The sequence below is a fragment of the Silurus meridionalis genome, chromosome 5, assembly GCF_014805685.1.
Source record: "Silurus meridionalis isolate SWU-2019-XX chromosome 5, ASM1480568v1, whole genome shotgun sequence".
NCBI classification, from domain to species: domain Eukaryota; kingdom Metazoa; phylum Chordata; class Actinopteri; order Siluriformes; family Siluridae; genus Silurus; species Silurus meridionalis.
The window spans coordinates 12837117-12861748 of record NC_060888.1 but is presented as its reverse complement, the minus strand read 5'-3'; the positions used below and the strand labels follow the sequence as shown (position 1 = coordinate 12861748).

Here is a 24632-nt window from a genome sequence, read left to right as displayed (position 1 = left end):
TTCTGCTTGCTGTTGAACTGACACTTAACTGTATACCACCAAGCCTTCAGCCAGTATCTTCTAAAAAATATATAGTGCACCTGAAAGACCTGGTGCTTTTTTTCTTGTGGTTTGATTTGTTTACTAATTTAATAAAATGTTAATAAAAGGTTATTATTATTATTATTATTATTATTATTATTATTATTATTATAAATTTAAAAGATAATTTGATTGTGAATGCTTTATGGCTTTTACACAGTAATACTAGATTTTCTCCAAAAATACCTAATTTCAATTTCTATTTTTTAAAACATTTATTGGCCCTGACTTTTCTTTCCAAGCTTTTGGCATCTCCGTCACTGTGCATGAAGAAATATCTTGCATGGTTTAGCAGGGGTAATAAAATACAGTGTAGCCTGGTATTCACAGTTTCTATTTTTCCATCATGAAATTCAAACATGATGCAACATGTGTATGTGTCTTATTAAAGAAGGAGGATGTGGAGGAAGGTGGCAGCTGTTGGGTTTTGGAAAAGGCATACTCTAGATCCTGAAAGCCAAACATGATGGATTCATTATTTGCCATACATCTGACCCTTTGTAAAGAATGGTCAAGTTTTTCTGGCCTAGCTCACAGAAAGTCAACTGGGAGGCAACTTTTTATTGCTAAAAGCCTAATGTTTATTTTAGCCAGCATAAACAATAATCAGTCAGAAGGCAGCACTCAGTTAGGTTTTTATTCATAATGAGAATTCCTGAAAATTAGAAAATTAGAAATATTACATATAAATAAAAAAAAAATAACTATGCAATAACCAAACCATTAGTTGTGGGCCAGTGTTTATAACCCTGTGAAGCATGACATATGAAATAATTAACAGAACATTTAATTTATTTTGGAAATTAAAGTGTTTATTGGGTCTTTAAACTAAATATTAAACCATTTACAAATGTGCTTTTTTGTATCTTCTTCTAACTGCTCTAAGTCACTTGATTTGTCTCTTTACTTGTTTTGCTTGACCTTAGTGCAGCTTTTGACAACATTGATCACACTATACTGCTTGCTAGACTTGAGAACGTTGTTGGAATAAAGGGAACAGCTCTCTCTTGGCTCAGGTCTTATTTGACTGATCGATAATAGTTTGTTGATGTAAACGGTGAGTTCTTCACACTCTCTGAGGTAAAGTTTGGTGTTCCTCAAGGATCTGTCTTAGGCCCAATGCTTTTCTCGTTATATATGCAGCCTTTGGGTGAAATTATACATAAACATGGTATTTGCTTCCATTGCTATGCTGATGATTCACAGTTGTATATTTCAGCAAAGCCAGATGAGAGAGATCAGCTTAACAATGTTGAGAAGTGTTTAAAGGACATTAGACAGTGGATGCTTGAAACTTTCTTCTGCTCAACTCAGATAAGATGGAAGTACTTTTACTAGGACCACATGCAGCTAGAAGCAAACTTTCCGATTACGTAGCATCTCTGGATGGTGTTTCTGTTTCAGTGTGTACAGCAGTCAAAGATCCTGGTGTGATTATTGACCCTAGTCTTTCCTTTGAGGCTCATGTGAATAATATTTCCAGGATCGCCTTCTTTCACCTTAGAAATATTGCTAAAATTAGAAATATGATGTCGTTACAGGATGCAGAAAAATTAGTTCATGCTTTTGTTACATCTAGATTAGACTACTGTAAAGCTTTACTGTCTGGGTGTGCGAGTAAGTGCATAAATAAGCTTCAGTTAGTTCAGAATGCAGCAGCAAGAGTCCTCACTAGATCTAGAAAATATGAGCACATCACACCTGTTTTAATCAGTCTACACTGGCTCCCAATCAAATCTTGCATTGATTATAAAATACTACTACTGACATATAAAGCCCTTAATGGTCTCGCACTGCAGTATCTGAGTGAACATCTGTATCAGTATGATCCTCCATGCCTACTTGGATCAAAAGGTGCAGGCTATCTGTTGGTTCCTCAAATAATGAAGACTACAGCAGGGGGCAGATCTTTCTCTTATAAAGCTCCACAGTTATGGAACAGCCTTCCAATCAGTGTTCGGGACTCAGACACAGTCTCAGTGTTCAAGTCGAGGTTGAAAACGTATTTATTTAGTCATGCTTTTTATCAGTAGATTTTTTTCTTAGGTAAAGGCACAGATCTGGAGGGAACATTGATATAGAGTGTTTGGTAAACTGGGATATTTGTATGCTGTCGTCCCCTTACTCTCACACGTTCACTCAGGTTTGTTGACAGTGGTGTGGTGGGTCGTCTCTTATCCCAGAGATTCCTCATGTTGGTGTTACCTTCTGGTTCTTCCTTTTAGTTATGCTGCCATAGCGTGTCTTGCCGGAGTCCAAACTGCACAGTGATACTAACTTTCATACAACAATAAAGACACATAATAATCCATATCTTTTTCTTCCTGTCACCCCTCTTCTCTCTCTCTCTCTCTCTCTCTCTCGGTCGAGTTAAACATGCTCCTGAGGTTCCAGTGACCTCTGTTCCTGACCCTCTCCCCTCCGTGGATCTTTCCACTTTGTCCAGGCCTGCCTCTGGATAGTGTTCTCTTTGACTGAAGGCCAGTTTGTGCAGCTTGGGACGTTTTTTTTTCAACATCTTGGGTGGTTCCATGAAATTCCAGAGTAAGAACGGGCGCTTTGAGGATGGATTGGACTGTAGTTAATGTCAACAGTCTGCTACATTGACTACTGTTCGCTTCTGATCATCATCATCACTCTACCCATTGTATATCTGCTATAAATGGACATTTGGTGCAAGCCAGATGAGGATGGGTTCCCTCTTGAGTCTGGTTCCTCTCAAGGTTTCTTCCTTATACCATCTCAGGGAGTTTTTCCTTGCCACAGTCACCACCGGGTTGCTCATCAGGGACAAACTTACTTATAAAGAACATATTCACTTTTAATCACCACATTATCTGTGTAAAGCTGCTTTGAGACAATGTTCATTGTTAAAAGCGCTATACAAATAAAAATGAATTGAATTGCCATCCATAAGCATGCCGATGACAGTTTCAACACTGTATTTTTTGACATCTGAAAATACATACAAAAAAATAATGTTTGTGTATTCTGAATTTCTTCTCTAAATTGGTAAATATAACATATACATTATGATAATCATTTATTTGTTTTACTGAACAGACAAATATAAGCAAGCTACAACATTAGTTTGGATGTACAAAAATCACAAATATTTTATTTCCACTAGTTTTGAATCAGTTAAAAAAGATGACCATTTAATTTTTAGTTAATTTAATAAAAAATAAAACATTATTTATTTGTATTGGAATTTATATTTGATATTGTGGCAGGAATAATGCAGATTGCATAATGAAATGCAATACATTGATGAATAAGCTAAATAGACCTTATATAGCTTTATATATATGCATTACGTGACGACCGGGAACTCCCGAGATAGGAACCTGGGATCTCTCCAGACATCTACAGCACGTAGGGCTTGCCGCATGACCTTGATTGTAGAAAGTGCATTGCCCCTCCGAGAGAACCCACTGGTCCTGCGCCACCACTAAAGGGGTCTAATGTGCAGGAGGCCAAGTGGAACCACATTGGACGCTGCCGCCATAAGCACCAGCAGTCTCTGGAACTGCTTGACAGTGAGTGACTGCCCTTCTCTGATCCTCCTAATGGCCATAAGGATGGACGCAATGCAGGCAGGAGATAGCCCATACGACACCTACAGTGAGGAAAATAAGTATTTGAACACCCTGCTATTTTGCAAATTCTCCCATTAGAAATCATGAAATTGTCTGAAATTGTCATCGTAGGTGCATGTCCACTGTGAGAGACAATCTTAAAAAAAAAATCCAGAAATCACAATGTATGATTTTTTAACTATTTATTTGTATGATACAGCTGCAAATAAGTATTGGAACACCTGAGAAAGTCAATGTTAATATTTGGTACAGTAGCCTTCGTTTGCAATTACAGAGGTCAATCATTTCCTGTAGTTTTTCACCAGGTTTGCACACACTGCAGGAGGGACTTTGGCCCACTCCTCCACACAGATCTTCTTTAGATCAGTCAAGTTTCTGGCCTGTCGCTGAGAAACACGGAGTTTGAGCTCCCTCCAAAGATTCTCTATTGGGTTTAGGTCTGGAGACTGGCTAGGCCATGCCAGAACCTTGATATGCTTCTTACAGAGCCACTCCTTGGTTATCCTGGCTGTGTGCTTCGGGTCAATGTCATGTTGGAAGACCCAGCCTCGACCCGTCTTCAATGCTCTAACTGAGGGAAAGAGGTTGTTCCCCAAAATCTCGCAATACATGGCCCCGGTCATCCTCTCCTTAATACAGTGCAGTCGCCCTGTCCCATGTGCAGAAAAACACCCCCAAAGCATGATGCTACCACCCCATGCTTCACAGTAGGGATGGTGTTCTTGGATGGTACTCATCATTCTTCTTCCTCCAAACACGTTTAGTGGAATTATGACCCAAAAGTTCTATTTTGGTCTCATCTGACCACATGACTTTCTCCCATGAATCCTCTGGATCATCCAAATGGTCATTGGCAAACTTAAGACGTGCCTGGACACGTGCTGGTTTAAACAGGGCAACCTTCCGTGCCATGCATGATTTCAAACCATGACATCTTAGTGTATTACCAATAGTAACCTTGGAAACGGTGGTCCCAGCTCTTTTCAGGTCATTGACCAGCTCCTCCCGTGTAGTTCTGAACTGATTTCTCACCTTCCTTAGGATCATTGAGACCCCACGAGGTGAGATCTTGCATGGAGCCCCAGTCCGAGGGAGATTGACAGTCATGTTTAGCTTCTTCCATTTTCTAATGATTGCTCCAACAGTGGACCTTTTTTCGCCAAGCTGCTTGGCAATTTCCCCGTAGCCCTTTTCAGCCTTGTTGAGGTGTACAATTTTGTCTCTAGTGTCTTTGGACAGCTCTTTGGTCTTGGCCATGTTAGTAGTTGGATTCTTACTGATTGTATGGGGTGGACAGGTGTCTTTATGCAGCTAACGACCTCAAACAGATGCATCTAATTTAGGATAATAAATGTAGTGGACGTGGACATTTTAAAGGCAGACTAACAGGTCTTTGAGGGTCAGAATTCTAGCTGATAGACAGGTGTTCAAATACTTATTTGCAGCTGTATCATACAAATAAATAGTTTAAAAATCATATATTGTGATTTCTGGATTTTTTTTAGATTATGTCTGTCACAGTGGACATGCACCTACGATGACAATTTCAGCCCCCTCCATGATTTCTAATGGGAGAACTTGCAAAATAGCAGGGTGATCAAATACTTATTTTCCTCACTGTAAATAAGCGGTTCTCTGTAATGGAGAAAGCCCAATCTTTTTGGCATTCAGCATTCAATCCTCATGTGAGCAAGAACAACCGGAGCTAACTGTTTCGATTAATATCAACCAATCGTCAATATAGTTTAACCTCTTAGCCTTTAGCGTCGCGCCCGCACGATCGATATCCCAATGATCTTAAATGAAAAGGGACAAGAGTAAAAATGACAAACTAAAAATCATTCTAAAAGGTCTAAGCCACAAGCATCAATTTTAGATCACTGTTTTTCAATGGAAAACGTATAACGAATGTATTTGCTGAATTTGTGTAAGTAGTACACAACAACAACATGAAAAAATTATAATTGAAAAAAGGAGTCAAAAACTCATCTACTGCTTCTTATTATTTGGAAAGATAAGGGTCCACTGAACAACATGCCGTAAAGCAATTTTGCTTCAACCAAACAATAGTGTTAAAATGTAGATGTTTTTATTTTTTTGTTTATGTCACTGTACTTCAGGGGTATTATTGTTTGTATATGTTTGGGAATAACTTTCACGAAAAAAACTCCATCTTGGTGGTAAAAAATAAAATGGCTGGTAGAATATAGTTACAAAACCCATTACATTTTTTTTTTAAAAGGTGGTATCTCGGGCTGCAGCATACACTCTATATGCAGGTGTTGTGACGTTTTGTTATGCACCACCTATCATTTCCAGCCAGTAGCATTATGGAAACAAAATGATTGATAGAAAATGTAACCAATGAGTGCAGGATTCTAACGATAGATGGGAGGATTTTATTCCTTATGTGGGTGAGTTCTTAGTTGTATTACTCTTTAAAAATCTCAGGAGTTTCCAGCTTGTGCAAACTGGGCTTTGTTTACAAAGAAAAGAATAGAAAAAAAAAAAAAGTCAAAAAAGTTGTTTAATCTGAGATTTGCAAAAAGCAGCGATAAGGAAAATATTTTAGGGTGGCGTAATAACAGCGACTTTGAGAGCTGCATGGGAATGGAAAATCTGAGCCTATTTTACACCTGTAAGTTACAATATAACGTGAATAGAGTCTGTGTGAATAGAGTATGAATGGCCCCCTGAGCTAAATGTTTGTAGGCATCTCATTTGTCATAACATCTTCATAAAATTTGAAATATAAACTCATGAGACATGTGGCTTTCAATCCAATACTTTTCTGGATTGCTCCAGGACTGATTTCATGTATTTATTTATGAAAAAATAAAATTTTCAATGCAGGAAATGTATATTCAAGGTCATCTTTTTAAGCAATATCAAATTTAAATGATTGACAGTAAAGCCCAAAGTGTCTTATTTCCAAAGATATTTAGATTGACATTTAAATGTAGGTAGGGCATTTTCAGCTGTAAGTCTCAAAATTTGGGCTGTGTGGGGCGAACCAAACATAGTATCAGATAAATGTTTGTTGGGAATCAGATTTTTCATTATATTTGAAATAAATTCATGAGACACGTGGCTTTTAATCCATTCCTTTTCTGGATTGCATGAGGACTGATTTCATGTACAGTGGAACCCACTTATTTCAACCTCGGTTAACTTGCCAACCCTATTAAGTCGACATTTTTGAAGTGGAACTGCCAAATTCTCGCTTTGTCTTAGCATTTTCTCATTGGTTATGTCGATTTTTTTATGTCGCCGAACCCTAATATCTCGAGCACAAGGGGGGGCAAATTTGCCACTTAACATCGGTTATCTCGATCGGCGCTGTGCAGCCACAGAAGAACTTGCGGAAGTGGTGGAGAAATCAAGCCTTACAGATGCTACAGGTATAGGAGACCTTTCAGAGCTGTGTCAGAGTGAAATGACTCAAGAATTTAATTTTGACACTGGTTAGCTTTTTGTAAAAACGAACTACACCCGCACGTTTTAGTGATTTTGTGAGCGATCTTTGTGTTGATAATGTTGGCGAATATAATAAAGGTTTGTATCAAGAATTGACGGTGGTTTGTATTGTATACTGGTAAATCTCTGCTGTTAGTTGGTGCACATATGCCTTTTGTTGTTAAATGTTATGCAATGAACGGGAGGCGAAAGCCGAAGTGAAAGCAAAACAGTTTATTGCAACACAGAGCAAAGCCAAACACAAACACTCGCCTTGAAAGTGAATATTCTGGTGGTGCGCTCTGGGAGCGCGGTCCACGAAGTCCCAAACTGAAAAGAGGCAGTCTGTATATAGCTTGGTAGAAGCGCGACGCTGAACAGCACATGGGAGAACGTGGAATGAGCAGCAAAAGCATAGAATTAACAACGGCAGGGTCGGGGGAATCCGGGATGCACTTGGGAAGAAAAGTGCAGCCGTTAAGAGAGTGAGGAGTCCGAGTGGGAAGGCATAACCGGGTTCCACTGTATATATATTGTCTTTTTTCCAAAGATTTCTAAATTGTGTATGTATTCCACTTTTTTCAGGAACTGTTATCATTTAAATGTAGGTAGTGCATTTTCAGCTGTGAGTCCGAAAAACGTGACGAAGGCTAACAGGCTCAGATGCGAATGCCCTAATGTCTCCGGGGAACCAGAGCCACATACACACACTTTGTGAAGGTGCGGGGTTAGAGGGCAAGACCAAATGAAAGGACCCGATATTGGTACGCTTCTGCCCTGAAAGTTAACCTCAGGAACTTCCTGTGAGATGGGAGGATGGATATATGAAAGTATGCATCCTTTAGATCCATTGTGACAAAACAGGCCTCGGATCTGATCTGAGAAACAAGCTGCTCATAAGTGAGCACTCTCATAAGTGAGCAGTTCAGCTGATGTAGATCCAAAATAGGACGCAACCCTACATCCTTTTTGGGAACTATGAAGTACCGGTTGTAGAACCAGACTCTCTGTCTGATGGAGGGACCACCTCGATGGCCTCCTTCCTCAGGAGAGTGTCTACCTCTTGTTTCATAACCAGAGCCTGCCCGAACTGAATTGTTTAGCCTTTGTCTAAAGTGTGCAGGACCCACTAAGATACATCTGGCAGAGCTTCCCAGGACAGTCCTCAGATCTGTCATTTCACAGATCTTCAGCCCAAAGCATCACACAGGATCCCTCACAGGAGGAGTGCGCATAGATACGCTCTATATCTGTAGCTCCTGCTGATGGGAGGTGCTGGGTTGTGCTTGTAACCGCTGAAATGCCGCAAACTGTTTCTTGGCCTCCTGGAATCGGTCGACTACCGTGATCACGGAGTCGCCGTACAGGCCAGTCGGCATTAGACGGGCGTCCAGCAGCACAGCTAAATGCGCTGTAGGGTGGAGCTCCTGGACCTCCTGGCCGCCCAAGATGCCCCCCATATCTAGCTCATGCGGCTTTATCCGCTGAGGCATAAACCTTACCCACCAGTGCTGACGTATTGCGCAGGGGATTTGTGGGCAATGTCGGGGTCTTGAGGGACGACGCAACAACTGGGGAGAGATAGCCGGCCAGTGTCTCTTCAACACGGTGCATCGACACATAACAATGTTCTTTTAGTCCCATTAGGTTGGAGTACAACACTGCCTTGGGACTAAAGAAGCGGGCCGAATACCTCGGTGTGCAGGAAAGAATGGCTGACCCTGACATGGAGGTTGTGATGTGGGCTGCAGGAAGCATTTGTCAAGCTTGCTTGACGAAGACGCGCTCTGCTCATTGGCCAGCCAAGCCAGATCCAGCTTGGGAACAGCCCAAGTCATAACCTCCATGAGCTCCTCAACTTCCGACTTGCACTCCCCCAGGGTAAGAGAGGCAGAGTTGTCACATGAGGAAGAAACCGCCAAAAGGTGGGCTTCAGAAGCATGTGAACGAATGCTGGACCTGGCAGGAGAGGCAGGAGAAAGGGACGAGACTATCTTAAAAGGTCCATTTGCGAGCAACTGGTTACTGGGGCTGCAAATGGACCTTTAAGAAAGGGACGAGACTATCTTAAAAGGTCCATTTGCGAGCCCCAGTAACCAGTTGCTCCTCAAAGGGTGCCCACTGCGAGCAAAGCGTCCATTTGCATTTGCGAGCACAATGTGCACAGTTGGCTCCCTCAAGAACCCATAATATATTGGAGCAAGGAGGAACACACAGCCGGCAAGCATGTTTGGTCATTTTGCTTGCCTTCATTTGTTTTGGACAAACAATTGACAGAAACTTCATTAACAAGCAGAAGCTAGCGTTGGCTTCACTCCATGTGCTTTTTAAAGCTTCCTTAATTTTTTTTTGACAAACAATTAACAGAAAACACAGAACGCTTTATTAACAAGCAGAAGTTAGTGTCGGCTTCACTCCATGCGCTTTTCAAAGCTTTCTGGTTCTGACGTCACCCGGCCGGTGACGCTGCACTTTCCCTTGGACAGATTACACACATGATTCAGAACGTGGACAACGTGGATGTGTTCCCAAAGCGTTGTTGACGCAGCTCAAGTTCCAGAAACAGAATCATGGTTAAAAAACAGGCAATAGTGCAAGCAATCAAAAAAAAAAGGATACAAGAATTAAAAACACTGACAAACAAAGTGAGATCAGAAACAAAATGGGCAGATGCAGATAGAAAAAACTTAGTATGTTATTTGAATATGAAACACTGCAACATTTCCTCAGTGTTTTCAACATATGCCCTTCATAATTTTATTCTTCATTCATTCTGGGTCATCAATATATTAAAACATACCTTAGATTGTACCCATCAACTTTACATTTAAATTTTTCATCTTGGACAACTTCCCCCACCCACTACATAAAACACTGGTCATTCTAAGGAGTGTACATGTATATTTAACACATATATTTTCTAAAATGTGGAGAGATAGCTGGCCAGCGTCTTTTCAACCCAGTCTCATCTCATATGCTAATTCCCAATTGAGGGTTCTCTTACTCAAAAAAAAAAAAACTTTTTTTACACTGATTAAGAAAGGAGACCAGAGGTTTATGAGAAATTACGTACGCAAACTCAAACATTCAAATGAAACCCAGTGGTGCGTACAGTGTCAGAGCAATTAAAAGTCTCTATTTTGAGCTTATAATTCTTACTTGCCTTCCTTTATGAGCATCCTTAGAGTGGCAGCACATGCAGACACCAGAAAATCTTGGGTGTAATTGATATTAATAGCTCATTAAACACATAGAATAGAAACAAACAAATTACATTTGTGATGCAGAATACAAATTAGCAAAAGGTAATAAGTAGAATGAGATATTAACTTAGCCATAGGTGAAACTCTTCAGGATTAATGGAAACAGAGACTAATGACAAATCTAATTGCTAATGGCTAATGAAAATCAAGACTTATATGGAATCCTATAGAATAATAATTAATAAGAATGATCTTTAATGTTTCAAATGTTTGAAGTGATGTAGAACACATTTTATATGACCTACATAGAATTTGAGTATTTTACTGATTATTTTAAGATCTGCCTTTCTGTTTCCTGTATGAATAAGCATGTGTCAACTAAAATAAACTGAACATAATTAAAAGTATTGTACCCCACAAACCTACACCCTAGTAACCATCCAGAATACCACAGCACCAGCTATTAACCAGCTATCAACAACATGCCAGTTAGATCCAATTCCAACAAATCTACTAAAGGAAGTGTTATATACAGCTGGTGAGTCTCTTCTGAATATTATTAACTCCTCAATATCGTTAGGTCACATCCATAAATCCCTCAAGCTAGCAGTTATTAAGCCCCTCATTAAAAAACCTAATCTGGATCCAAACACGCTATCAAATTACAGACCAATTTCAAATCTGCCATTTATGTCTAAGATTTTAGAAAAGATTGTCACTGCCCAGTTATGTTTCCACTTGCAAGAGAACAATATCTTTGAGGAGTTTCAGTCAGGTTTTAGGCCCCATCATAGTACAGAAACTGCCCTAGTTAAAATCACTAATGACCTGTTTTTAGCTTCAGACCAAGGCTTCATCTCACTGTTAGTTTTACTAGATTTTAGTGCTGCGTTCGACACTATAGATCATGATCTTCTCCTAGATCGCTTACAGAATTACATTGGCATTCAGGGACAGGCATTAAGCTGGTTTAAATCCTACCTGTCCGATCGTTACCATTTCGTAGATTTAAATGGAGCGCTATCCAGGCTAATGCTAGTGAACTATGGCGTGCCACAAGGTTCAGTTCTAGGACCCCTGCGCTTCACAATATACATGCTTCCCTTAGGAAATATTATTAGAAGGCATGGAATTAGCTTCCATTGTTATGCTGATGATACCCAACTATATAGCTCATCTAAACCAGGCGATATAGCTCAATTAACCCGGATAACTGAGTGTGTTAAGGAAATAAGAGATTGGATGACCCATAACTTTCTACTTTTAAATTCTGTTAAGACAGAGATTTTGCTCATCGGACCAAAAACTAGTATACAGAAGCACCAGCATCTCAACCTGCATTTAGACGGATGCTCTGTAACCACTAGTTTAACAGTAAAAGACCTGGGAGTTATTTTAGACAGCAACTTATCTTTTAAAAATCATATCAACCAAGTTACAAAAACAGCCTCCTTTCACCTTAGAAATATTTTTAAGCTAAGAAATATGTTGTCTATATCCGATGCAGAGAAGCTCGTCCATGCGTTTATGACCTCCAGATAGACTACTGCATCTATAAACATGCGTTTATAGACTACTGTAATGCGTTACTAGGTGGATGTCCTGCGTCATTAATAAACAAGCTTCAGTTAGTTCAGAATGCAGCAGCAAGAGTTCTTACTAGGTCAAAAAAATTTTACCCACATAACCCCAATCTTATCGTCCCTACATTGGCTTCCGGTTAAGTTTCGAATAGACTACAAACTACTAGCTACTCACTTATAAAGCACTAAATGGATTGGCTCCCATGTATCTCTCCAGTCTTTTAACATGCTACAATCCGTCATGCTCCCTGAGATCTCAAAACTCTGGGCTTCTAGTAGTTCCTAGAATAGCAAAGTCCACTAAAGGTAGTAGAGCATTTTCACATTTAGCTCCTAAACTCTGGAATAGTCTTCCTGACAGTGTTTGGGGCTCAGACACACTCACCCTGTTTAAGTGTAGATTAAAAACATATCTTTTTAGCAAAGCCTACACATAACACACATCACATCATAACCTTGTGCTCCAGAACATCTGATCACATGCACATTATCAACTTGTGCTGTTAATATCATGAACAGCAGCTACGCCAATTCCTCTCCACTGCTTCTCTTTCTCTCCCCATCCTGAGGCTTCCTGAGGTTTGGCCAGCTCCAGTCACGTCCCACCTCATGAAGATTATGGACTTTAAAGAAGTAGATGCCAAACTCGCAAACATCCTGAACCATCTAAAGCCGTACCAGTTCCAATTGGATCCCACTGCATGTGTGGAGTTTGACATTGGACCTCTTGAAGTGTTTAAAGGCTCTGGCATGGAGAAGCTGATGCTGGATCTGTGGATGATCACAAATGTTGAGCTCAGTAGCTCCTACTTTTATACCAAAGACTGTTGAAAGAACATTTACTAATAATCTTATACTCCAGTGCTCATGTTAGTTCTCACTCTCCAGTGTTCTGTATTGTTGAAAGATTTATGATCAAACTCGATGTCACCCAAATGAGGATGGGTTCCCCTTTTGAGTCTGGTTCCTCTCAAGGTTTCTTCCTCATTACTAAGGGAGTTTTTCCTTGCCACAGTCGCCATGGCTTGCTCATCAGGGATAAATGCACACCATTCACCTTGACTGTTGATTTCTGTAAAGCTGCCGTGAGACAATGTCTGTTGTGAAAAGCGCTATACAAATAAACTTGACTTGATTTGACTTGATTAACATTCTACAAATCACTCAAAGCACCACCCTATAACCTCCTGGAAAACCATAATAACACAGCACCAACCATACAGGCATGAGAAATACCGTAACAACCACCTACCAACACCTTAGTCAATACTTTTATTATCAGCAGTGCCATGCATAAGCCACACAACCAATCTGCATCAACACTGGAAATATTTTAAAAGTTGTGTTTTATAAAGACTAAGTTATAGTTGAATTTTAATCTACTTAGATGCTGATCTGAAAAATAATGTTTAACTGAGTCTTCACTCTTGTGCTTAAGGAAACAGGGAATATTTAGTGGTGGTTTTAACTGCTAAAAGTGCTTTAACTAGTTCTACTGATGAAAAATGTTCAGATAATTTTCTCAGCCAATGCTGTGAAATACTAATAACAATTTTCAATGAAGACTTCTTTAAGCTATTAGCTTACACTGAAAAAAACAATTCATTGGATCAAAGTAAAAAATTACTTCAACTTGTTACAAGCAACCTATTTACCTCAACTAAATAAAAATCAGTGCATACAAATCAATTTTCTGCATGTATTAAAACTAAAAAATACACTTTTAATGAAAGAGGTTTTTCACATCTGTAGTGTTCTCGAACAGTGTGTTGGAACTCTGACTAAACACCAAGATAAACCAAGTAGCCAATGAAGACAGAGTCATAGTAAGGTTGACCATTTACTGTGACCTCCTCATTAACATGTGGTGAAAACTGTAATAAAACATTACATAAAATATAGAATGAAATATCAAAACATTCAGAGCCTATGTTTTGATAAACACACCATTATAAGTAACTTACACCAATTCACTTGTAGCAATAACACGAGCTACTAGCATTGCTTGTACACACGTAGCAAACAACAGTTTACAACATCTGATCAAACATCACATTTCCTATCTAAAGAGAGAAAAATCAACTCACGGCATTGCGTCTCTGTGGTTTAAAGCTGAAGCAATAATATTTAACGAGAGCAAAACTTTCTTCTTGTTTTACATGCTTAACCGAGAAACTAGCAGGAAGGGATCCAATAGGAAGTGACAAAACAGGAAGTGACATCATCCAATGATATTTTACAAATAACAATAAATAACATATGCAAACCGAATACTTAAAGGTTAACTCCCTTAAAGGACAACACACTCCTCGCCTGACCTCTTAGGGGTCACTATGAATTCAAGAACACTAAACTTTAGCGTCTAGATCAGTCTTTAGGAAGAAGTAGAATGACCTCTCCGATTGGCCTTAAAAAGTTCTTTGCAGTTCCTTGGTCAACTGTTGTCACCTCAACCTTTCTTATATATCCATCCTTCCCTGGGAATGTGGCAGAGATTCTGGCCATGGGCCAGCAGTTGCAGGCAATTTGCTTGTCTCTAAGCAGAACTAAATATCCAACTTGAAGGTTTCTGCGCGGTACTGTCCATTTCTAGCTCCCTGCATGCTCCGATGAAATTGGTGCCGCAATAGGAACGAAGCTGTTTCGCAGGGCCTCTGAGTGCAAAGAACCGCCTGATAGCATTTATGCAGCTCGATGTGTCCATAGATTCTATTACCTACACATGCACAGCCCTTGAACTCATACAGCAGAACATGATGGCCCACCGTTTGCTCTCCGCTTGTCCTCTTTTAGTGCGTCTGGTCGTTACAGACCAGGGTCCAAAAACATCAAGCCCCACATATGTAAAGGGGGGGCAGATCTTGAGACGTTCAGGTGGCAAGTCTGCCATACGTTGTTCCACCAGTTTCCCACGCAGCTTGCGACAAGTAATGCATTTGTGAAGTACTGAATTGATCAGCATCTTGCCTCCCAATATCCACAGTCCCGCTGCCCTGATTGCTCCTTCTGTCAAGTGACGGCCTTGATGTTTCACTTGCTCATGGTAATGACGAGTGAGCAGTAGGGATATGTGACTATCTTTAGATAGAATTATTGGGTTCGTTGTTTCAGTTGCAAATTTAGAGTAGTTTAGTCGTCCTCCAACACAAATGAGTTGATGTGTGAAATGAGGTGATCGCTGGTTCTTCCAGATAAGTAGTACGTTTGTACTTGTGGTCTGATTTATGTGTCCTTGTCAGGTTCAACAAGCTCGAACATCTCACTTGTTTGTGTGTTTTCTGCGGATGGCTGACATAGGAACGAGGGACCCGTGAACCAAGAAGTCTGAGTCAGACGGGATGCTACCACTGATCTTGAAGCGTGATCTGCAGGGTTTTGTTCTGTACGCACATAGTGCCACTGCTCCGGTCTTGAAGATTGACGGATACGTTGAACTCTATTGTGGACATACACATAGAATCGTTTTGACTCGTTGTAGATGTAACCAAGCACTACTTTGCTGTCTGTAAAGAAACTTATGTCATTAAACTTTAGATCCAGTTCTTCCTGGATGAGATCTGCCATCTCTACTGCTAAGACAGCAGCACATAATTCAAGCCTTGGGATGGTGGGTTCAGACAGGGGTGCTAGCTTCGCCTTGCCCATTACAAAACCTACTTCAACTTGACCATCTTTCTGAAGTGTTTTTAGATATGCCACAGCACCTATGGCCTTGGTAGCTGCGTCTGAGAACACGCATAATTCTGTGTGTACTACTTTAGTGAGTGAGGTCGTTGTGTATGTATGCTGAACATGAAGCTGTTTGAGGTCTTGAAGAGAATCTCTCCAGATTTCCCATTTGCTTAGTTTGTCCTCTGGAAGGGGTGTATCCCAGGCTGAAGGTTCAGAGGTGAGTTCTCTGAGAAGAGATCTTCCCTGGATCGTGACAGATGCCAGTAGACCCAGAGGATCGAAAACACTGTTAACAGTGGAGAGGACTCCACGGCGGGTGAATGGTTTGTTACAAGTCGATGCGGAGTAAGTGAATGTGTCTGCTGATATCTCCCACAAGAGACCTAAACTTCGTTGCGTAGGTGAAGTTTCTCCACTCAGATCTAAGTTCTTGATTACTGGAGCACAATCTTCGGGTGGAAGAGCTTCCATGACAATCTGAGAGTTTGATGCAAACTTATGCAGGTGGAGGTTTGACTCTGCAAGCGAGGCCTGTGTACGTCGAAGCAAATCTATCGCCTCAGCTTCAGAAGGTACAGATACCAAACCGTCGTCAACATAGAAATGTCTTTCCACAAACTTGACAGTGTCTACTCCATGTTCCCTTGTGCCTTCTCTGATGGCTCGACGTAGCCCATAAATGGCCACCGCAGGAGATGGCCTATTGCCAAAAACGTGAACCTTCATCCTATACTCGACAATTTCTTTGTTCATGTCATTGTCCTTGTGCCAAAGAAAACGCAGGAAGTTGCGATGGTCTTTATGCACCAAGAAACAGTAGAACATCTGCTTGATGTCCGTTAGGATTGCAATCCTCTCTTTCCGAAAACGTAGCAGGACGCCCACAAGAGAGTTGTTGAGGTCAGGGCCCGTAAGGAGCACATCGTTAAGAGAGACGCCAGAGTATCGGGCACTGGAGTCAAACACCACCCTTAACTGATCGGGTTTTTGTGGATGGTAGACCCCAAATGTCGGAAGGTCCCAGCATTCTTCTTCTTCTCTCAGTGGTGGTGCTACCTCGGCATGTCCATTGGCAAAGATCTTATTCATGAATTCCACATACTGTTTCTGCATCTCAGATTTCCTCTTCAGGGTACGTTGCAGGGATCTGAAACGATTAACAACTTGCTCTCTATTGTTTGGCAAATGCTTGCGTGGTTCTCTAAATGGTAGAGGAGCGACCCAGCTGTTGGCATCGTCTCTATAGATGTTTGCAGCCATTATTTTCAAGAAAGCTATGTCTTCTATGGATGGGGCAGGTTTGTTGTCATGCTCAGTTCTGTCGAACACTGTCTGACCCAGCAGCTTCTCAGTGGGTTTACAAGACCTATCACAGTTTTGCTGCATCTCCTTGACCTGGATAAAGCTTGTACAGGGTTGAAAAATGGAATGACGACCACCTTCCAGTATGTTGGTCTTAAACGTATTGACTGTTGGCTTATGTACGTTACCCAGGCACACTTCTCCTATTACTACCCAGCCAAGGTCCAGTCGTTGAGCGAAGGGGGCATTGGTCGGTCCACTGACCTGCTGCCTGACTTTGTGGGCCCTTATGACGTCCCTTCCTAATAGAAGTAGTATCTCTGCTTCTGCTTCTAGTTCTGGAATGTGCTTAGCAATATGCCGGAGATGAGGCTGGTGAAGAACTGCACTCGGTGTTGGGATCTCAGACCGGTTATTAAAAATCTCATGACACTCAATGAGTGGAGGAAGAGAGATGAGAACTCTTCCATCCAATTGTTCACTCTCCACGTTAAACAGCTCAAAGAACTCTGGTCTGGCTAATGAACGATTACTTTGGTCGTCCAAAATTACATAAGCTTTGATTGCCATGTCTTTAAAACCCTTGGGGAAAAGCTTTACGAGGCACATTTTTGAGCATGAGTGGCTCCACTGTCCTGGACCGCAAACCTTCGTGCAGTTTGTACTGACAGCAGTCATGTTGGAATGATCTTCTTTCTCCCCGCCATCCTCTTGTGATGATGAAGGAGCCCGAGCGGTTTGCGGTGGTGGGCCAGGGTGCATGGCCTCATCGTGACTGTTGCTGCCACATTCTGTGCACTTTACGAAAGACTAACATTCCCTCGCGAGGTGAGAAACTGAAGAGCAGCATTTGAAACATATTCCTTTCTCTTTGAGGAAGGCCTTTCTGTCGTCGAGAAGTTTGTTCCTGAATGCTCTACACCGTTTCAAGGGGTGTGGTTTATTGTGTATCGGACAGCTTTTGTTAGGGTCATCATTAGCTGCACTCACATCTGTTTTGTGCACTGAGATAGGTTTGTGGGTACGAAAACTCTTCCCAATGGGTCTATCTGGTTTTGTGGTTACTGTAACGCTGTTTTGGAGCATAAAGCTAGGGTCATTTCGCTTCTTTGCCTCATAGCACACGAAATTGCAAAAATGTTAAAAGGGAGGAAAGTGACCATGATTTTGTTCTTTGTACCATGACCCTGAGTTCATGCGCTTTTCTTGAAGCCCGTACGGAAGCTTGTCTACAATTGGTCCAATTCCACGTGAGGTGTCAAGGTATGAAAGACCTGAGAGATAACCATCTTCCTTTGTACCTTGGATTTCCGTAAGCAAATCACCTAGCTCACGTAATTTGTTGTGCTCTTTAGCTGAAATTCTTGGAAAACTGTCCAACCGCTGAAACAGTGACTTTTTAATAATTTCTGGTGCAGCATAAGACTCACATAGCCTTTCCCATGCTTTGCGTAAGGCAAGATTAGGGTTGCTGGCATGTACTGGTACTGAACGGATGCGCTTCACCTGTTCGCCAGATTCTTTTCCCAGCCATTTTATCATGAGATCCAATTCTTGGGCTGCTGTGAGGTGAACTTCATGAGCTGCACTGGTGAATGAGGAATACCATGAACGATAATTCTCAGGCTTATCATCAAATTCGTACAGTCCTGAATTAACAAGGTCTCGTCGTGCTAAATACTGTGCCAGTGGCTCCGCGTGATGTGGTGTGCTAGCTGGAGGACTGCATCGAGGAACATATGACTTTGCATGGGCGTTCATGATGGAGCTTCTTTTCTTATCTTCAGATTTCATCCCACTTTCAGGCACATCAGGTAAGTTTGGTGCAGGTAGATGCATGATATCTGTGTTCTCGCTCTTTGACTTGTTGTTAATAGACTGTGTATTAAAGAGATCTTTTACAGGTGAATTCTATGTTATGAAGCTCTGCAATGTTATGTTTTGTGAGTCAGTGTGGACTGGAGGAGCGACAGGTAAGGCCGATAAGTTTGAAAATAAAGGCAAACCCTGAAGGTTGGTTTGACATATGTCAGTGAATTGACATATTCACTGGTACGTTCTATTCTAACTTTCTCCGATTCAGATCCAGCTTCAGCATGCATTGCTAGTTCAGCATCTTCTAGCACTTGTGCCTCCACTGAGGCTGCATCAGCTTCACGTTGTAGCGTTAACATTTCCAACTCTGTGTTAATTCTAACGGTTTTCAGCTGATTTTGAGCTTCTCGTGTAGCCCTTTCCATTTTCAGTTTAGCTTCTTGGCTGGCATACGTCGCTCTCACTTTAGCGGCTTCGGCTCTGGCTCGGGCGTGAGCTGCGCTTGCTGATGAAGCACATGACCTGCTACTCCTAGCGCTGCACACAGACGACTTGCTGCTCATTGCCATATTGATCACTTCAAACATCAACTTGCCTTTTCACTGTAGTGTTCTCGTACAGTGTGTTGGAACTCTGACTAAACACCAAGATAAACCAATTAGCCAATGAAGACAGAGTCGTAGTAAGGTTGACCATTTACTGTGACCTCCTCATTAACATGTGGTGAAAACTGTAATAAAACATTACATAAAATATAGAATGAAATATCAAAACATTCAGAGCCTATGTTTTGATAAACACACCATTATAAGTAACTTACACCAATTCACTTGTAGCAATAACACGAGCTACTAGCATTGCTGTACACACGTAGCAAACAACAGTTTACAACATCTGATCAAACATCACATTTCCTACTCACGGCATTGTGTCTCTGTGGTTTAAAGCTGAAGCAATAATATTTAACGAGAGCAAAACTTTCTTCTTGTTTTACATGCTGAACTGAGAAACTAGCAGGAAGGGATCCAACAGGAAGTGACAAAACAGGAAGTGACATCATCCAATGATATTTTACAAATAACAATAAATAACATATGCAAACCGAATACTTAAAGGTTAACTCCCCTTAAAGGACAACACAACACCTGAATAATACACAAGATATCATTAGATTTATTTGGATGAACTTCATTTTTTACATCTTTAGAAATAAATATCCAAATAAATCCAAATCCAAATAGTTAATAACCTTAAGAAATTGCTTATGGTTATAAACTATTTGTATTTGTATTTATTTGTTTAATGGGTGCTATGGCATGCTATTTAAACACATTTCATAGTAATATAAAATCTTGAAGTAAAGAAACTTCTTTACTTCAAGATTTTATATTACTATGAAATGTGTTTAAATTGATGGAAAAAATGAAGCCCTTTACACAGTCAAAATATCTATATTTATTAACATCTATCGAAACATTCATTAACTTATATAAAAAAAAAAGGCAACAATAAATTATGGCATAGTTTGATGCACAAGAATTCTGCATTCTTCTTTGTACGAGATGCGAACCAGAGAATATCAAAAGCAATTACATTTCTGTGACAAGCAATATCACAAATACACAGCAGTATTTTGATAAACGTTTCTTAAATATAAATTACTGAAATGCAGTTTCACTGTTCTCACAGCAATTATATGTGTGATATGTGTACTGTAAAACATTTCATATTTGCTTTAGTTTATACCTCTTCTATGCAGAACAATGCTGGCCATTGTTCTTGCAATTCCTTAACACTTGGCTGTTTCTCCACAACTTCTTGCCTTCGTAAGATAAATGTCCTAGCCATTTTTTCTTTGATAACACTCATTGTTTCTTTTTTCACCTCCTTTAAGGCACCAGGTGCTCCATTTCAAGATGCTCTGCTGTTTCTCTAGCTGGAAAGGATAGCATGTGATTAGCTTCACCACATTTAGGCTGTTTCACATTTTTTGCTGGAAACAAGTCACTTGAAGTTTTTGAGAGAATTTACTGCATACTTAGGGCATCCAAGGGCTTTTAAAGTTGTAAAGTTGTAGACTTTTCTGAGTTGTGAATGGTTCTTCATATGTCAAAGGAATTACCTTAAGAGTCCCAAGATTTTCCAGTTCTCCAGTTTGTGTAAAAAATACATCACCATAGTCTTTGTCCTGATACTGTAGTCTGAATTTAACATTTAATCCACAAGTTTTCTTCACATAATGAATGAGTTCCAGACTGATTCTGGAATTCTATTAGGCTGCAACAAATTTCTTGAATCATCTGGACTCAAAATTACTAACAGCTAAGCAGATGCTTTTCCTGCCATAGTTGATCAAAAGTCTAAGGAGAAACAGTATTGATTAGTTTTAAAACTTTATTCAATATTAAAATTAAGCATAATTGTACATACATATAAAAACTCACACATGTATGTACCACTTTGGAATCACTATGCATCTCTTTCCAATTGTGTAAGGAATCAGTGGGTGTGCATCTGAAAGATTATGATGCTCAAGAAGTAAAATATTTTTGATAGATGAAGGGATCAAGACATAGCCTCTATAATGTACCACGGATTAAGTATTTTGACAATAAACAGTGGCTTGTCTTGCAGAACAATAATCTGAATAATCTCACAAAACTGTGGAAGACCTGAAAGTTCCCCATAGGCAATGACCAAGCTTTCCCTGTATGTGTGGCCTTCATATGTCACTTCCTTGGTCATGCACAAAACATCCAAGTTTGGGTGGTCCTGCCTTACATCATGTGATATTTCATCATTAAGAACATCAATGAAAAGATGAGAAACATGTGACACTTCCAGTTTAGATGTGAGTGAGTTGCAAGGATAGAGATGTGTCATATGGAACTGATGCCTTTGTGAACACATTTTTTTAAGCATTTTGAATGGCACACAACCCTTTTGAAAAATCTTTGCTTTGCCTCAAAACGCATAGTCCAGAGAGCAACTAGAGGACCAAACTGCTGAATGAGCTGAGGATAATGCTCCACAAATTAGTGTTTGGGCAAAAGTCTGGCATTAGGAAAAACCTTCTGATATCTTACTGGACAGAAAAGAAATCGATTCCTTGGTCTGCAAAGGAGAAACAACAAGGTCTACAATGTCTTTTAAGTCATTTAGAACTTGCCAGGCAGGTTATGAATTAAGGAACTTTGTCTCCAATCAAAAGAGTTAAAAGTTTCAACAGGCTCCAGTTTTCATGTGCGTTCCCCGCAACGGTTTGTCTAGCTGAAAATGTGAGAGGAATGGCATGGGGCGATTTGTTTTGACATACCATTTAAAAGGAAATTTCTAAATTAGTTCATTGACGTAAACCAAGGTAAAAATATTTTTAGATACAAAGACAGTCAAGCATGCTAACTCAAAAAGGACAATGCCTTCAAAGAGGTCATGAACAATATCAGGTGGAAAACCTGTTGTAACCTTGAAGTGTGAAATTTATTTTGAAAACAAACAACCATCTTTCACACCACAATAATGAGCCGAGTTATTGTGTCTGACAACATAAAGATGAGCAGCATGAATTTCTTCAGTTATCTGACAGTATATTCCTGATACAACTTCTGTAGTTTGAAATCCTTCTTTCTTTGCTGTACAAAATCTGCACACATATGTTCCTGAAAAAGTTTCTACAAACCCTGCAAGGCCCTGAGCCCTCAGGTTGTCAGCGACAACACACGGAACTGTGCCCCTTATTGTCCCAGATTTGCAATAAAAATTACACGTTGCTCCAGTGTGACGAGATCATCCATCAATGATTCTAACACAATGATTCTATACACTATATCCATATTGCTTAACATCAGTACAAACACAATGAGGTAAATGCAGTGTTGGGCAGTAACGCGTTACTTTTGACAGTAACTAATACTAACTAACGCGTTACTTTTAAAAATAAAGTTACTTCGTTACCGTATAGTGCGTTACCCGTTACTTTTTTAAATGAATTAATTTCGGCTGAAGTGTAGACTACAGCCTAACCTGCTTACAGCAGCGTCGCATTGTAGGATTGGTGGATAAACCACTGTAAACACGGAGAAGACACTGTGGGCGTGTTTCCGTTTATTCAGGTCTGTGCAGCAGTAATGGCGAGTCGAGGCGAGAGCAAGACAGGTTTCTCAAAGTGGAAATATGCTCATTATTTCACTTTAGTTGAGTGTAAAGACAAAAACTTTTAAGTCAAATGTAAGCTGTGTCTTTCTGGTTTGAAGCTCGTATCTACTGCGATAAACAGCAACTCCAATCTGTTGAAGGACCTCCATGCCTGAGGAGCTAGTAGCTAGAAGCTAACCCAGTGTTCTGTTCTACATTGTTGATAGTTTTCATACTTCAGCTGTGAAAGGAACATTTTTAAGAGCTCAACACAACAGCAGAAGCCACTTTAGTTTTTGATTGTGAATATATTATTCAGCTTGTTTTGTTATTTATTTCAGAAATCCTTGTGATATATTCAGTTTGTGCTGGTCTGACTTAAATAAAATAGTGTTTAAAAATTACTCAGTTTTGTGTTTGTATAGACCATAACACATAAAAGGGCATTAATGGGAACATTAAAGAACGTTATTTAAAAAAGTAACTAAAAAGTTACTTTTAACAGTAACGCATTACTTTTTGGTGTAAGTAATCAACAAATTAATTGACTTTTTGAATGAAGTAACGAGTAACTGTAACTAGTTACTATTTTTTAGTAACGAGCACAACACTGACTAAATGTATAGCAGACAGAGTCGACTGACAATCTGAAGGTAAATTACCTAATTTCTAATAAAACTTTCTTTCGGCTTCTCCTATTAGGGGTCGCCACAGCGGATCATCCGTATTCATGATCCGCATGTTTGATTTGGCCCATGTTTTTACGCTGGATGCCCTTCCTAACGCAACCCTCCCCATTTATCCGTGCTTGGGACCGGCACTAAGAGTGCACTGGCTTGTGCAACCCTAATGGCTGGGGTTGGTTCCCTGACCGGGAATCAAACCCAATAAACAGCAAAAAATTTTTGTTTTCTCTTTTACATAAGTCATCCATGTAAAATAACAATGAAATAGCAGTGTCTAAAAGTAGGGCATTCTGTTGGAAGTTAACAGAGTCAAAAAAGCATGCATTTTTAGATGCATCAGTTCTGTAAACAGATTTTAGATGTAATGTATTATTAAGTATTGGTTGGGAATTTAGAATCTGTTGCAATGTTGCAAAGTATAAGAACATAATTAAATGTTCTTCCCCCTTTTCAGTCAATAACATATTCTATATGTGGGGCTTATGTAATATGATGTTTCTGTTGTGAAGGAAAATAATACCCACCCAGATGTTTTTTTGTTTTGCGTTATGTAGTTAATTTTAATGGTTGTGTTTTGGATTTATGATGGGTTTAATGCATAAAGTCTGGTTTGGAGAAATGTTTGTGTAAATGCATGAAACTGCTCAATCTGCTGTGATGAATGTTCAAGACGGCATGTTGTGCTAGCAATCTCACTGTAGGGGGCTCTAGCAGGGAAAAAATTTGCAAACAGGACTGAAAACAAAGAGTTAAGAATGAAAAAAAGCAAAGAGTTTTTGAAGTGTAAAAAAAGCTTGGAATTAGCGCTTTCATTTGTAAGCAGAGAGAGAAAATAAAATACATTAAACAAACCCATCAAATCATGCACGTCTGGAACTTCATTTATTTCAGCATGCAACATATAGGTGTTTTTCATGTGCTTTATAGTATGCCTTTCCTTTCCATGTAGTAGAAAGGGGACCTTGCTCTCCAATCGCTGTATAAATCGCTGCATGTGACTGGCAGATAACAAACGCTAACTCATGCAAAAGAGCTTTATCAATCTGCAAATTATGTTCTTGCAGTAGCTGGATTATTGTTTGATTGTTCCAGTTGTCAGAC

At 40.0% G+C, this 24632-nt stretch overlaps 1 long non-coding RNA gene across 1 annotated transcript; it reads right to left on the bottom strand.

Moving 5' to 3' along the window:
• Window positions 1-13749: 13749 nt before the first annotated feature.
• Window positions 13750-14086, bottom strand: LOC124386293. Its single transcript, XR_006925895.1, has 2 exons — window positions 14010-14086; window positions 13750-13796 (listed from the first exon to the last, which is right to left on the bottom strand). It is a non-coding gene; the product is annotated as an uncharacterized LOC124386293 (long non-coding RNA).
• Between the last annotated feature and the right edge of the window lie 10546 nt (window positions 14087-24632).